The sequence below is a fragment of the Microtus oregoni genome, unplaced genomic scaffold, assembly GCF_018167655.1.
Source record: "Microtus oregoni isolate MIOR12 unplaced genomic scaffold, Mior012 000009F_ref0000495, whole genome shotgun sequence".
Classification (NCBI taxonomy): Eukaryota; Metazoa; Chordata; class Mammalia; order Rodentia; family Cricetidae; genus Microtus; species Microtus oregoni.
The window spans coordinates 12,833,627-12,846,727 of record NW_024543068.1 but is presented as its reverse complement, the minus strand read 5'-3'; the positions used below and the strand labels follow the sequence as shown (position 1 = coordinate 12,846,727).

Here is a 13,101-nt window from a genome sequence, read left to right as displayed (position 1 = left end):
AAATTAATCTCTCTTGCTGTCTTCCTGTCTGTCTGTCTCTCTCTGTTTTTTGAGGTAGGGTCTCACTCCACTGCTAAAATTGGTCTGGAACTTGCCGTGCAACCTGTGACCCCGTGGCAATCCTCCCACTTCAACCTCTGGAGTTTGAGGAGTTTAGGTACCACCTCCCTTGTTAGGAAACTTAATATTAATAATTAATTACTAATTAACATTTCTCACCCAAAATAAGCTGTTTTGTTCATTTGTTTGCCTGTTTTTGGAATTTTTGTTTGTTTCTTTGTTTTCAGACCTAGGGTCTCTAACCTCATACTTCCTGCTGCTACCTTACCATGCTGGGGTTACAGCCATGACCGCCACACCTGGTTGATGTGGTGCTGGGAATTGAACTCATGGACTAGTGCATGCTAGACAAGCAATCTACCAACTGAGGAATATCCTTAACTCAGAATGATTGTGTTTTAGATACAGCGTTCTGAATAACACTTCTGTCTTCTCTCCTCACTTTGTCTCAACATGAGCTAGCAGACTCTTGCTCCTGCCACCACGCGAGCCAAAAGAATATATAAGACGTGCGTGTGCGTGACATGCTTATGTTTGTGAGCGTGCTATGACAAGCACAGAGAGCTCAGAATACAACTTTGTGGAGCTGCTTCTCTCCTTGTATGTTGGTTAAGTGGCTGCAGTTCAGGTTCCCAGGCTTGCATAGGAAGTCTCTTTACCAGTTGAGCCAGTATGCTTTTGTTGTTCTTGTTTTGAGATGGGATCTCTCCCTATATAGTCCTGGCTGTCCTGGAACTTGTTATGTAGACTGAAATAGCTTCAAAGTCAGAGTTCGGCCCTTCTCTGCCTCTGGAGTGCTGGGATTTAAGGCATGTGCAACCGTGCCCTGCTATCCCTCCTTTAAAAAGCAGTCACAGCCGAGCAGTGGTGGTGCATACCTTTAATCCCAGCACTCCCAGCACTCTGGGTGGGGTGATGGGTAGCGAGGGGCAGATCTCTATGAGATCAAGGCCAGCCTGGTCTACTGAGCTAGTTCCAGGACAGGCTCCAAAGCTATAGATAAGTTTACAAAAGTGAGGTACATCATGCTTTAAAGAAATGAAAAAGCCCTCTCTATCTACCCTCCTTCCTGCTCCCCCTCCATCCCACCCACTCTATCTACCCTCCTTCCTGCTCCCCCTCCATCCCACCCACTCTATCTACCCTCCTTCCTGCTCCCCCTCCATCCCCCCCACTCTATCTACCCTTCCACCTGCTCCCCCTCCATCCCCCCCACTCTATCTACCCTTCCACCTGTTCCCCCTCCATCCCCCCACTCTATCTACCCTTCCACCTGCTCCCCCTCCATCCCCCAACTCTATCTACCCTTCCACCTGCTCCCCCTCCATCCCCCCGACTCTCTCTGCCTCCTCCTAGATGCCCTCCTCCTTCTGACATGGATTTTGCTTTCTAAGGAACTTTTTGTCTCCAGCGCATACCCGCACCTCCCAGACCTGGTGCATACGAGGCAAGCGCTCTACTAATTGAGCTACACCTCCCCAGCCACTGCCTTGCTTTTTAAATCTATATCTGGAACAATAAAGTAACAGTATTGGGAGGTGTCTTAATTTGGGCTTCTATTGTTGTGATAAAAACCATGATCAAAAAAAAAAAAAGACCAAAAGCAATTTGGGGAAGAAAAGGGTTTATTTTATATTTTATCTTACACTTCTAGGTAACAGTCCATCACAGAGAGAAGCACGCAGGAAATCGTGCCAGAACCTGGAAGCAAGAACTGATGCAGAGGCCATGGAGGGTGCTGCTTACTGGCTTGCACAGCCTGCTTTCTTATAGCACCCAGGACCACCAGCGCAGGGTGGCACCACTTACAGTGAACTGGACCTGCCCACATCAGTCATCGGTTAAGAAAAAGCAGCACAGGCTTGCCCACAGGCCAATCTATTGCTGCATTTTCTCAACTGCGGTTCCCTCTTCCTAAAGGGCTCTAGCTTGTGTCAAATTGAAACTATCGTCAGAGGACTGGGTTAACCTTTGAATTGTAAATCTTTTCATAAAGTTTTGAGCCAACTCGTATCAGTATTTTGAATATTATATGTATTTAAAATTTATGTGTATTCATGTGTGTTTGTGTGAGTACCCGCCACTTATGTACTTGAGGGGGCCAGAAGAGACTGTCAGAGCCCTGAGCTGGACTACAGGTGGTTGTGAACCATCTGATAATTCTGGTACTAGGAACTGAACCCAGGTCCTCTGAAAGAAAATGAAGCATTCAATTTTGTTGTTGTTTCGAGAGATGGTTCACTGTGTAGCCTTGGCTGTCCCGGAACTGGCTCTGTAGATCAGGCTGACTTCAAACTCAGACATCCACCTGCCTCTGCCTCCCAACTGCTGGGATTAAAGGTGTGCACCACTGCCGCTGGGCTAGCAGGGAACATTCTGGATCACTGAGCCATTTCTCAGCTTCTATATGTCCGTTATTTATTTATCATATGTGTCAAGTTGGGAGTGTAGGCCCCTGCCCCTCGCATCTATCCCAGCCCCCAGTCTTGGTCTGCACTCCAAATCCCAGCAGGCCAGATCCTGACCCCTCCCTGAGGTGTGTGAATGTGAGCGCCCACCAAGGCACACATGTGGAGGTCAGAGGACAACTTTCTGTATCAGTTCTGCCTTCCACTTTGTTACAGTCTGCCCACAATAGACTAGGCAGGGCCTCTATTGTTTCTGTTCTCACAAGGCCTATTCCAGGATCGCTGGCCACCACACCAGTGTTTTACATAGGTTCTGGGATCGGGTTGGGAGGATTTGTAGGGCTAGAGCTTGGAAGTGTTGTGCTACCTCCCTGCCTCTATTATGTAAATTTTATACGTATCATGATATATTATTTATATATTATACATGGATATAGCGCATTTGATCCTAACAATAAAATCTTAGCCACACCTGATGGTGTGGGTGTGTGATCCCAGCTACTTGGGAGGTTGAAGCAGAAAGAATGAAAAGTTTAAGGTCTTGCCTGGGTTACGGAGTGAGTTTGAGATCAGTTTGGACAATGTAATGAGATCCTGTCTCAAAAAGTGAAGAGAGGCTGGGGCTACAGCTTTGCCCAGAGCTCTTGCCTACCACAAGGGAATCCCTAGGTTGAATTACCAATATTGAAAAAAAAAAAAATTAAATCCTTAACAAAGAATAAAAATATTAAACCAGAGAAATCTTTCTCAGATGGGAACACAGTGGTGATCGAGTGTCAGACAAGAATCTGCTCAACTTCTTCTATTTTTAAAAATTGATTTTATTTATTACACTTATTTTTGTATGTGTGTTGCGTGTAGCACACGTGTGGAGGTTAGAAGACAATTTGTTGTTGTAATCGGTAACCTTTTTCTCCTTCCACCACGTGGCTCTCAGGGACTGAACTCATATCTACAGGCCTGATGCCCTTTTCTGGCTAAGTCATCCTGATGGGCTTATTCCATTTTTTTACTCTGTGCTACTTGAATCTTTTTTTTTTAAAAAGAATGTTTAAGTTGCATAATCATAAGGGAAAGAACCTAGATTAAGAACAAAATATACCAAGATGTTCACAATAGCTGTGATTATGAAATTACATGTAGTTTTTTTTCTTTCTTTTAGAAGTAACATTTTTGTAATAGAACAGCCCCCAAGCTCTTTTTTCTACCACATCTTAAAAAAAAACCTCTTTAAAAGATTCCATTAGCCTTTTAAAGATTTTTCAATTATCCTCATTGCTTCAGGAAAAAAAAAAAGATAGCAACACTAATACAGCCCCTTATAAAATGTCAAACAACACAGGAAGATATGTAAAAAAAAAAAAAGTTTTCTATCTCCTTCTAAGAGACTCCCACTATTATCTCAAACTTTAAAAATACTGCAAACTTAAATTAAGAACATAAAAAGCAATTTCAAATCACCAGAGGGCTTCAGAGTTCAAATATACTCTGTTGGTGCCATGCACAATCCGAAATACTTTCAGTTGATCAAGACATCAAATACTAGGCCCCAGTGACCACTAAATCAGCGTTCTAAGGGTTAACAATTTGCCCCCAAGGCTGGCATTCAAATCCAAGATGGAGAGACGAGGCTAATCCACTGCCTCAGGCCATTACCATCACAGTGGGTAGCGCTGGTAACAACTAGCAGACAGCCTTTCAGCGGACTGGAAGTCTAGAGAGGGATTTTTCAGTGATAAGAGAGCCCATAATTGGGACCGGGAAAAGTGATAACAATGACTTGGGTATAATGGACCCTGAGGGACAAGAGCATACTCAAGGGACAGAGGTAGACCTGGGAGCTTGGGAAAGAAGTCAGCTACTCACAGCACTCCAAAGGGTTAAAACCAGGCAGGAAAAACTCCTGGAGGGGAGCCACTTCCAAAGACAGCCATTGGAGCCGTTCACCTCCCCCACTGCCAAAAACTAGACAGGCGCTTGGGACTGGATCCTTTGGGATTATTTAAAAATCCCCTAGGGCCCTAGGTGCACCCGCAGGGAGGGATTAAAGCCCCTGGTACAGTACAGTTCCTCCTTCCTGTGGGCCCAGAGTTTAGGTGTGCAGGGATAGCCCCCCTCACTGCCACCCCCGCCCCCAGCCCTTGCCAGATGCAGTTCAAGCCCAGGCAAGCTTTGGGAAGAAGAGGTGTTGAGCCCCATGCATGAGAGATGAGCAGAGTGGAGAAGACCTGTGAGAACCAGGCCTACAACAAGATGGGGACAGGGAGCTGTTTCCCTGCCTGCCTGTTCTAGATCGTAGGGCCTACTTAGGCAAGCTGCATTTCAGGGGTTCGGAAAACACCGAAGTCTTTCTCTACTCAATCATCCATGGCTCTTTTGGGGTGACACCAAGGTGTCACACCCCCCCAACCCAAGCTTAACTGCAAACTTTTCCCTTCCCTCTATCTAAATCTAAGTCACCTTTTCCTCCCCCTCTGCCCCCCCCCCCCCCCCCGCCCCAAACTCTTTGGAAATCTTTTATTTTCTTTTAAGTTTTCCCTGGGCCGAGAGGGGTCTGTTACAGAGCTAGGTCAGGGCATTTTAACACTCTCAGCGGGGGACAGTGGATAAGACAATAGCTACTATCACTTTACCATTGGAAGTGACCCCCGAATTTGCACTTCTTTCATCTTAGGACCAGAGCCCTGGAGGTGGGCGATTTCCTGGGGGGGAGTGGCTTAAACCACTTCCCCACCAGCCAGTTGGCTGTAGGCCGTCCACGCTCCATGGTCCACTACAGATATGGGACTGAGGTGAGAGAGTGCGGCTCAGCGAGCGACGCTCTCCAGGAAGGCCTCTCCGGTAGGGTGGCCTAAATGACCCAGGCCGGAAGATGGAGAGAAGAGTGGATGCTCCCCAGGGCTCTGGACCACCCTCGAGGTCAGTAAAATAGAATTCCCCCCCTCTCCCCAAACTAAGAAGGGGCCGGTTCCGCTTTCAACTTGGTGTCCTAGGCACCTAGGAGTTGCCTTCAGGATACTAAAGGGTTCCGATCTAAGATCCGCCGGTGAAGATGCTATGGAAGTGTGGCGGACAGGGACGCTAGGCATTGTTTAAATTCTCCCTACCCCCACGCCTCCAGCCCCTTCCCCACCCCCCACCGACTAGCCTATCTTCCCTCCCCCACCCGGCAGGCACAATGGTACGGCCTCAGCCCCTCCCCGGACTGCGGAGCTTCTCAGGTTAGGTCCCTGGTTTCTGCAGCCCCAGGTGGGCCAGCTCTCTACTCTACTACCCCAAAGGGTGCCTGGTGACCAGTGTCACTTCACTGTGCAGACTACCCTTGCTCTTCTTCACTTCCAGACACAGGGTCCAGGAAAGCTACTGAACTTGGTAGCTAGCCCCTGAGGCTCTGCACTCAGTTGGCCTCAGGTGCACCCGTTAGCTACCCTTGGTGGTGGCTGGCTTTCTTTGGGAAGTCAGTATCTAAAGGACCTACCAGCGAGTCCCAAGAAACCTGCGATTGTCTAGTTTGATCTCCTTGACACAGGAAAAGAACCAAGATGGCTGAGTCCCTTGATCACACAGCCTGGACATTGAAGCCAGGCTGGCTGGGATCAAACTCCAGTCAAGTCTGTGGGCCCACATGCTTGGGGGTTAGTAGATTACAGATTGCAGGGCGTGCTTTTGAGAGGGACAGAGAGCAAAGGGGAAGAGAGTTCTGGATTCCCAGTTGGGCTCCTTGGAGCTCAGGATACAGTTGGTCGGGAAGGAGTTAGTTTTCCCTTCCTGGTCCTTCACAGAGCCCTGATTTATCCCTCCTAAAATACAGGGGAATCGGAGCCGGAACCTGGTTCTGCGGCTCCCATCTGCTTGCAGATAGGGAGCCGAGGCGACAGGGAAGCCGGCCCTGGTAAAGGCGAGGAATCGAGTATGCAGCCCCTGTCCACGTATCCCGTCTGTGGCTCCAGGTCCTCTCCAGGCATTAAGATGTTGCGGAGAAACCTTCCTACCTCCTTCCAACTCGAAGCCTGTATCACGGAGGCAGGGGTGGCCTCTCTGGCTTAGTACTTTCTCAGACCCTGTCCAGGCGCTATGTGGGGATTCAGGGAGGCCAGCCGTGGGCTGGACTCATTCCTTCAGTGCCCCTGGCAGCAGTTATGTTGTTGGCCCTGCCTACCCTCCAGGAAGGGCGCCATTGCCAGAAGGCCGCACCTGAACCCCATTACCAGTTAGCTACTTAAGGGCTTCCTCCTGAATCTCCCGCCCTTCCCACTCTGACTGTCTTCTGGTGGTCCAGTCCTGTTTCGTATGAAGCTGCATGTAAACTTTTTCATTTTAGAAGCAGGGTCTCCCTACGTAGACCAGACTGGACTTGAACTCGAGCCTTGGGAGTGCTGGAATTCCAGGCTTGTGCCACTAGACCCAGCTCTCGGCATGCCTTTGAGGAAGCCAGAAGCGGGTTATTGACTGCTTACATCTTCCTCTCTGGGAGAGGGGGAACGGAGGAAAGAGATAGGGTGGTGTCAGGTATGAACAGGCCTGCGAAGATGCTGTTGGATAGGAGCCGGTAGGGTGGGGAGGGGTAGGTCTGTGCAGAGGAAGTGTGCCTCTCTGGACGCTGTGCTGGACACCACTGGAGGAATTCAGGCAAGTCGGCTTTGCTCTTTACCTTCGTTTCCTTGTCTACAAAGTGACTGGGCGCATCTCCAAATGCCAAGTTCTCTGGATCATTTATAGGAATGCTTTAAGAGACTTTTGTGTGATAGGATTGCAGCAGTTAGGAGAGCACTGGAGTCAGCTTTTGATAGCTGTATGTTCTTTCTTAATTTAATCCCCGCTGAGCCTCCCGTTCTCCAGGTGTGAGCTAGGAATATTGATACCCGTGGTCCGGGTAGGTGTGATGTAGAGTTGTAGCTGCGTGGAGGAAGGTGAGACTCACAGAGCAATAAAATTACCTCTGAAAACCTGGAATCAAATGTTCACCCCCAGAAAAGCCCACAGGGACTTGTGATCACCCAGGGGAACCTCATGATCCACTTCCACGGAGTGGGAGCAGGAAGAATCAGCGACAAGCTTTAAATTGTTCTTTTCGAGACTTGGCTTGAATTACCTAAGTTAAATGCATTTAGTGCCGAGTCAGTAAGTGGCAGCTATTTTCCTAATTTTGTTTGCAAAGTATCTCAAAGCAGTCATTTGCATGCAGCTGTGTAACACCGCTTAAGAAGTGACATCATGTAAAAAAACAGGGAACATTATCCTGTTTCTTGGGATGATTTTTCTGACAGTGAAAAAAGCTTTGTCTTTCAAACTCGTTTTGGAAGTTCAGTTTCTTTTTATTGCACGCGTTATGTGTTTTTCTACTAAGGATTGGTATATAATTTATCTCCCAAGTCCAAAGAAAAGTAATATTTTTTTTCGGGGGGGGGTTCTTTTGGTCTTCTGAGACTCTGCCCTCTGTACTGAGTGCTGGGATTAAAGCCGTGTGCCACCGGCATAGATTTAAATTTTCGTTTTTGTGTTTCAAGACAGGGTTTCTCTGTGTAGCTTTTGGTAAGATTTAAATTTTTTGAATTTATTCTTATGTATGTGTGTGCGTTGTGTGTCTGATATGTATTTATGGGCATGTGTGTCACGGTGGCAGCTAAAAAGCAACTCTCCCACCCTGATGTGGGTTCCAGGAATAAAACCGGAGTTGCCAGACCTGTGCTGCAAACACTATCAGCTGAGCCATCTCAACAGCCCTGTAATAAGAGTTTCCAAAAATGTAAAATGCATAAAAGATAAGATGATTTAAAAGGCCAATTCCTGTCGAGGTTTTGGGGGGACAAGGAGTTTGAAGGTATGCTTCTATAATCCCGCATTTAGGAGGCAAGACTATTTCACATTCAAGACCAGCCTGGGCTGCGTGATGAGACCCTGTCATTTAAACAGGAGCAATTAAAACCTATTCTGCTTTCTCCCCCCAAAAAAGCAAGAAAGAATCTAAATCTAGATTAAATAACACTGTATAGGTAGAAATCTGGTGAGTTTATGCCAGATTATTCCTAATATACACGGTGTCCTTTCCCTAGACAGGTTTTCTCTGTGTAGCCCTGGCAGTTCTGGAGCTCACTTTGTAAACCAGGCTGGCCTCAAAACTCAAAGATCTGCTTGCCTCTGCCTCCGAGTGCTGGTATTAAAGGTGAGTGCCTCTACCACTCAGTGGGGGTATAATTCTTATGAAATTTTTCTTAATATGCACATTTTGAAGACTTTCCCCCTATAATGTTAACTAAGGGTGATTTGCATCGTCACCACGTGGAAGGTTCTTTCTTGCCATCAAGTAAAATTCTGGCAGTGCCTTTGGTGCTTCAAAATTCCCATCTCCCCACCTTTACCCAATTACAATTTACCTTCCGGTGCACCTTTTAAGCTTACAGTTTGACGAGCAAGTGCTTTGTAGGTGGGGACTAATTAAAGCAATTGGGTTAGACTCTGAGAACCAGATCTGCGAAGCCAGAGAAGAAAACATCTCTTTTCTAATTTAAAAGCTGTCCACAACGGAATGCCTCTGCTTGGCGATTTTCTGAAGTTAGGGTGATTGACCTCTATTAGAAGGGAGACTGGCTGGTTAAACGGGAGAATACAGCACCTGGCTAACTAACTAATTCACTTGTGGCATTTTTAGACTAATTAGGCTTCTGCCAATTGCCTCAGTTTCTCCGCCTGTGAATTGGGGCTAACGATATTACCAACCCTTTTCTTTCTTTTTGAGATAGTGTCTGAAATATTCTAGACCAACGTCAAGCTGGACACGTAGCCAAGGGAAACCTTAGGATCCTCCTGCCTCCACCTCCCTCGTGCTGAAAGTATAGGTGAGCTCAGGGGTTGCTATTCAGGAACTGGAGGCCCACGCCAGCACACACGTTTATGCTATATGGTGGTAGCCATGGAATCCAGGGCTTCTTGCATGCTGGATAAGCTCTCTTGGCTGAATTCTAGCCCCCGAAGTTCCTTGCACACCCTTTTTAAAATGAGGGACCTGTGCACTGTGGTGGCGGTGCACACTTTTAATCCCAGGCAGAGGCAGATGGATCTCTGTGAGTTTGTAGCCAGCCTGGTCTACAGAGTGAGTTCCAGGACAGCCCTGGCTACACAGAGAAACCCTGTCTCAAAACAGAAGAGCGAAAATCAAGGACTTGTTTTTTTGGTTTGGTTTGGTTTTGGTTTTCCAAGATGGGGTTTCTCTGTGTAGCTCTTCTGTCCAGGAATTTCACTCCGTAGGCCAGAATGGTCTCAAACTCAGATCCACCTGCCTTTATTATTTATTTTTAATTAATTGTATATGTATGAGTGTTTTGCTTGAACGTATGTCTTTACCACCACACGCGTGCCTGGTGCCTGTGGAAGTTAGAAGATGTTGGATTCCCTGGACCTGTTATGGAGTTATAGAGGTTATGGACTGCCATGTGGATGCTAAGAATTGAACCTGGGTCATTGGTGAGAACAACAAATGTTCTTAACTGTTGATCCCAGAATTAATCCATCCATTCATTCATTATGTGCCAATCCCAGTTCTCTCTTCCTTCTCTCCTGCTCCCCTCACCTTCCCCCATCCCACCCCCATCCACTCCTCAGAGAGGGTAAGGCCTCCTCTGGGAAGTCAATTATTAAGTCTATCCTATCCCTACCTTGAGGCAGGGCCATCACCAACCCCTCCCCCCGCCCAGGCTGAGTAAGGTATCGCTCCATAAAAATGAAGCCCTGGATTACTTTTTTAAAATTATACATTAATTTATTTATTTTGTATGTAGTGGGCCTATATGCTATAGCACACGTGTGGAGGTCAGAAGACAGTTCCCAGAGTCTTTTTCTACCATGTGGGTTGCAAGAATTAAACCCAGAAGCCAGGCTGTGGTGGCGCACGCCTTTAATCCCAGCACTTGGGAGGCAGTGGCAGGCGGATCTCTGTGAGTTCGAGACCAGCCTGGTCTACAAGAGCTAGTTCCAGGACAGGCTCCAAAACCATAGAGAAACTCTGTCTCAAAAAACCAAAAAAAAAAAAAATTAAACCCAGATGTCGTATCATCAGGCTTGGCTGTATTGGCTGTATGTTTTTGTGTGTGTGTGTCTGTGTATGTGTGTGAGAGTGTGTGTGTGTGTGCGTGCACGCGTGTCTGTCGCTCTGTGTGTTGTATGTTTAATGATGTGGATTGCTCTTCATCTTCCTTGCGGGGATTGGTTCTCTTGATTCAGCTAGCTTGGCTGGCCAGCAAGCCTCGGATTTTTCTGACTGTAAGGGTATGTGCCACTCCCCTGACTTTTTAACATGGAGTCTTATACTCTGAGCTCAGGCCCAGATTTCTGGGCCAACACTGTACCAACTCAGCTGTCATCCATGTCTGCCCACCCCCATCTGTCTTCTTTCTCGCCGTACTGGGGATTGAGCATAAGGTCTCCCTCATGGTAAGCAAGTGCACTGAGCTGTCCCAGTCATTCCTACTCTACCGTGCTGCTCTCAGGTTTAGAACACAAACAGTCCCCATTCAACAATCTTCCACACTGTGGGGTCCTCCTTGTTGCCCCCGTGAAAGACCATATATTCCAGGACAGCAGTTCCCAACGTTTTTTAAGTTTCGAGATCTCCCTTAGCTCTTTAAATGAGGAACTTGGAGACTTTGTTTATAATGATAATAGCTCAGTGTATACTATATTCAAACTTAAAGCCAAGGAGTTGAGGACTCCAGTCTTACATGTCCGAGGTCCTGGGTTCAACTCTTAATATTGAATTAAAAACAAAGTAAAAATGAAATAGTAACAGATAACCACTGATATGAAAAGTAACTTTCCCAAGGCTGGACAAAGCTCAGTGGTGGAATTCACCACTGGTACGTTCAAGGCCTGGGTTTGATCCCTAGCACTAATTTAAAACAGATTTCCATAGTCAAAAGAAAAATGAAGAATCATTTAATTTCTTTATTTTCGGACCTCTGCAATACCAGTTTGGTAGATCCTCATCAGTCTGTCTTCTTACGCTGTTTGGTTGGGGGAGAAATTAGGAAAATCAGACTTTAATTCCTTTATTTATGTTTATTTTATTGTTTTTGAGACAGGGTTTCTCCGTTTAACAGTTCTGGCTGTCCTGGAATTCACTTTGTCTCTGTAGACCAAGCTGGCTGCAAACTCCTAGAGGTCTACCTGCCTTTACCTCCGGAGTGCTAGGATTAGAGGTGACCTTGGACTCTAAACCCGGCCTGTTTCAGCTTTACTGAGCTGGGGTTACAGACCCACAGACCCGTGCTGCCACGCCTTACTGTGGCAATCGGCAGTTCCGTGTATCCTTGGGCCTTGCCGGCTGTGGCAGTCACTTCCTAGCCGTGGAGAGCATGTTCTTGTTATTGCCAAAGCCGTCCCCATTTAATTGGTCTCAGATTCTGACTTGAACAAGTAACATCTGAGTCTGTGTGGTGCCAGGAAATCGGATATATTCTAAACTACTCTTGAATGTATGTTTCTAGGTAACCTGAATTCATTGCTGTTGGGTGATGGAAGACACGCTAAGGTATTGTTTGAAGCAAAGTAATAGTGGCTGAGATCTTTCAGGCACCTTACAAGGGGTCTTCACATTTCAATCTTGTAAATGAGTATTGTTAATTGTAATATGGCAGTCTTTTCAATAAAGTCCTGATCTTTATTTCATATAAAATTTTTCGTAGTCGGGTGGTGGCACACCTTTAATCCAAGCACTCGGGAGGCAGAGGCAGGTGGATCTCTGTGAGTTTGAGGACAGCCTGGTCTACGAAAGCTAGTTCCAGGACAGGCTTCAAAGCTATAGGAAAGCTCTGTCTTGAAAAACCACTAAATAATAAACAAATTTTTCATGAACAGAAATAAAGCTTGGTTGGTGAGTAATTAAAAAAAAAATGTCAGTAAGTCTCTTGCTAACAGTAGTATTCTGGCCAGCCCTCTTGGGCAGGCCATTTTCCCAAGCCTTTCTCTGATTTGTCTTTAAATTTATAGTAAAACTCTTTTTTAGTTTTTCTTTTTTTTTTAATATTTATTTATTTATTATGTATACAATATTCTGTTGTGTGTATGCCTGCATGCCAGAAGAGGGTACCAGACTTCATTACAGATGGTTGTGAGCCACCATGTGGTTGCTGGGGATTGAACTCAGGACCTTTGGAAGAGCAGGCAGTGCTCTTAACCTCTGAGCCATCTCTCCAGCCCCTCTTTTTTAGTTTTTCAAACCAGGATTTCTCTGTAACAGCCCTGGCTGTCCTGGAACTTACTTTGTAGACCAGGCTGGCCTCGAACTCACAGAGATCCACCTGCCTCTGCCTCCCAAGTGATGGAATTAAAGGTGTGTGACACCACCACCCAGCCAAAACTCTTCCTTTTCTTCCTTCCTTCCTTCCTTCCTTCCTTCTTTCCTTCCTTCTTTCCTTCCTTCCTTCCTTCCTTCCTTTTTCTTTTTTCCCCCCAAGATCATAGAGTTTCTCTGTAGTAATGGCTGTCCTGGAACTCACTCTGTAGACCAGATTGGCCTCAAACTCACAGAGATCTGCTTGCCCTACCTCCCAAGAGCTGAGATTAGAGCCAGCCGTGTGCCACGATTCAACGCGTGAAACCTTAATAAACTCCCAACTATGCTTTAAAAAAATTGCTCTAT

At 46.4% G+C, this 13,101-nt stretch overlaps 1 non-coding gene across 1 annotated transcript; it reads left to right on the top strand.

Annotated features, from left to right (window-relative positions):
• The first annotated feature begins 11,758 nt into the window (after nt 1–11,758).
• Nucleotides 11,759–11,885, top strand: LOC121452659. Its single transcript, XR_005974903.1, has one exon. It is a non-coding gene; the product is annotated as a small nucleolar RNA SNORA24 (small nucleolar RNA).
• The last annotated feature ends 1,216 nt before the right edge of the window (nt 11,886–13,101 follow it).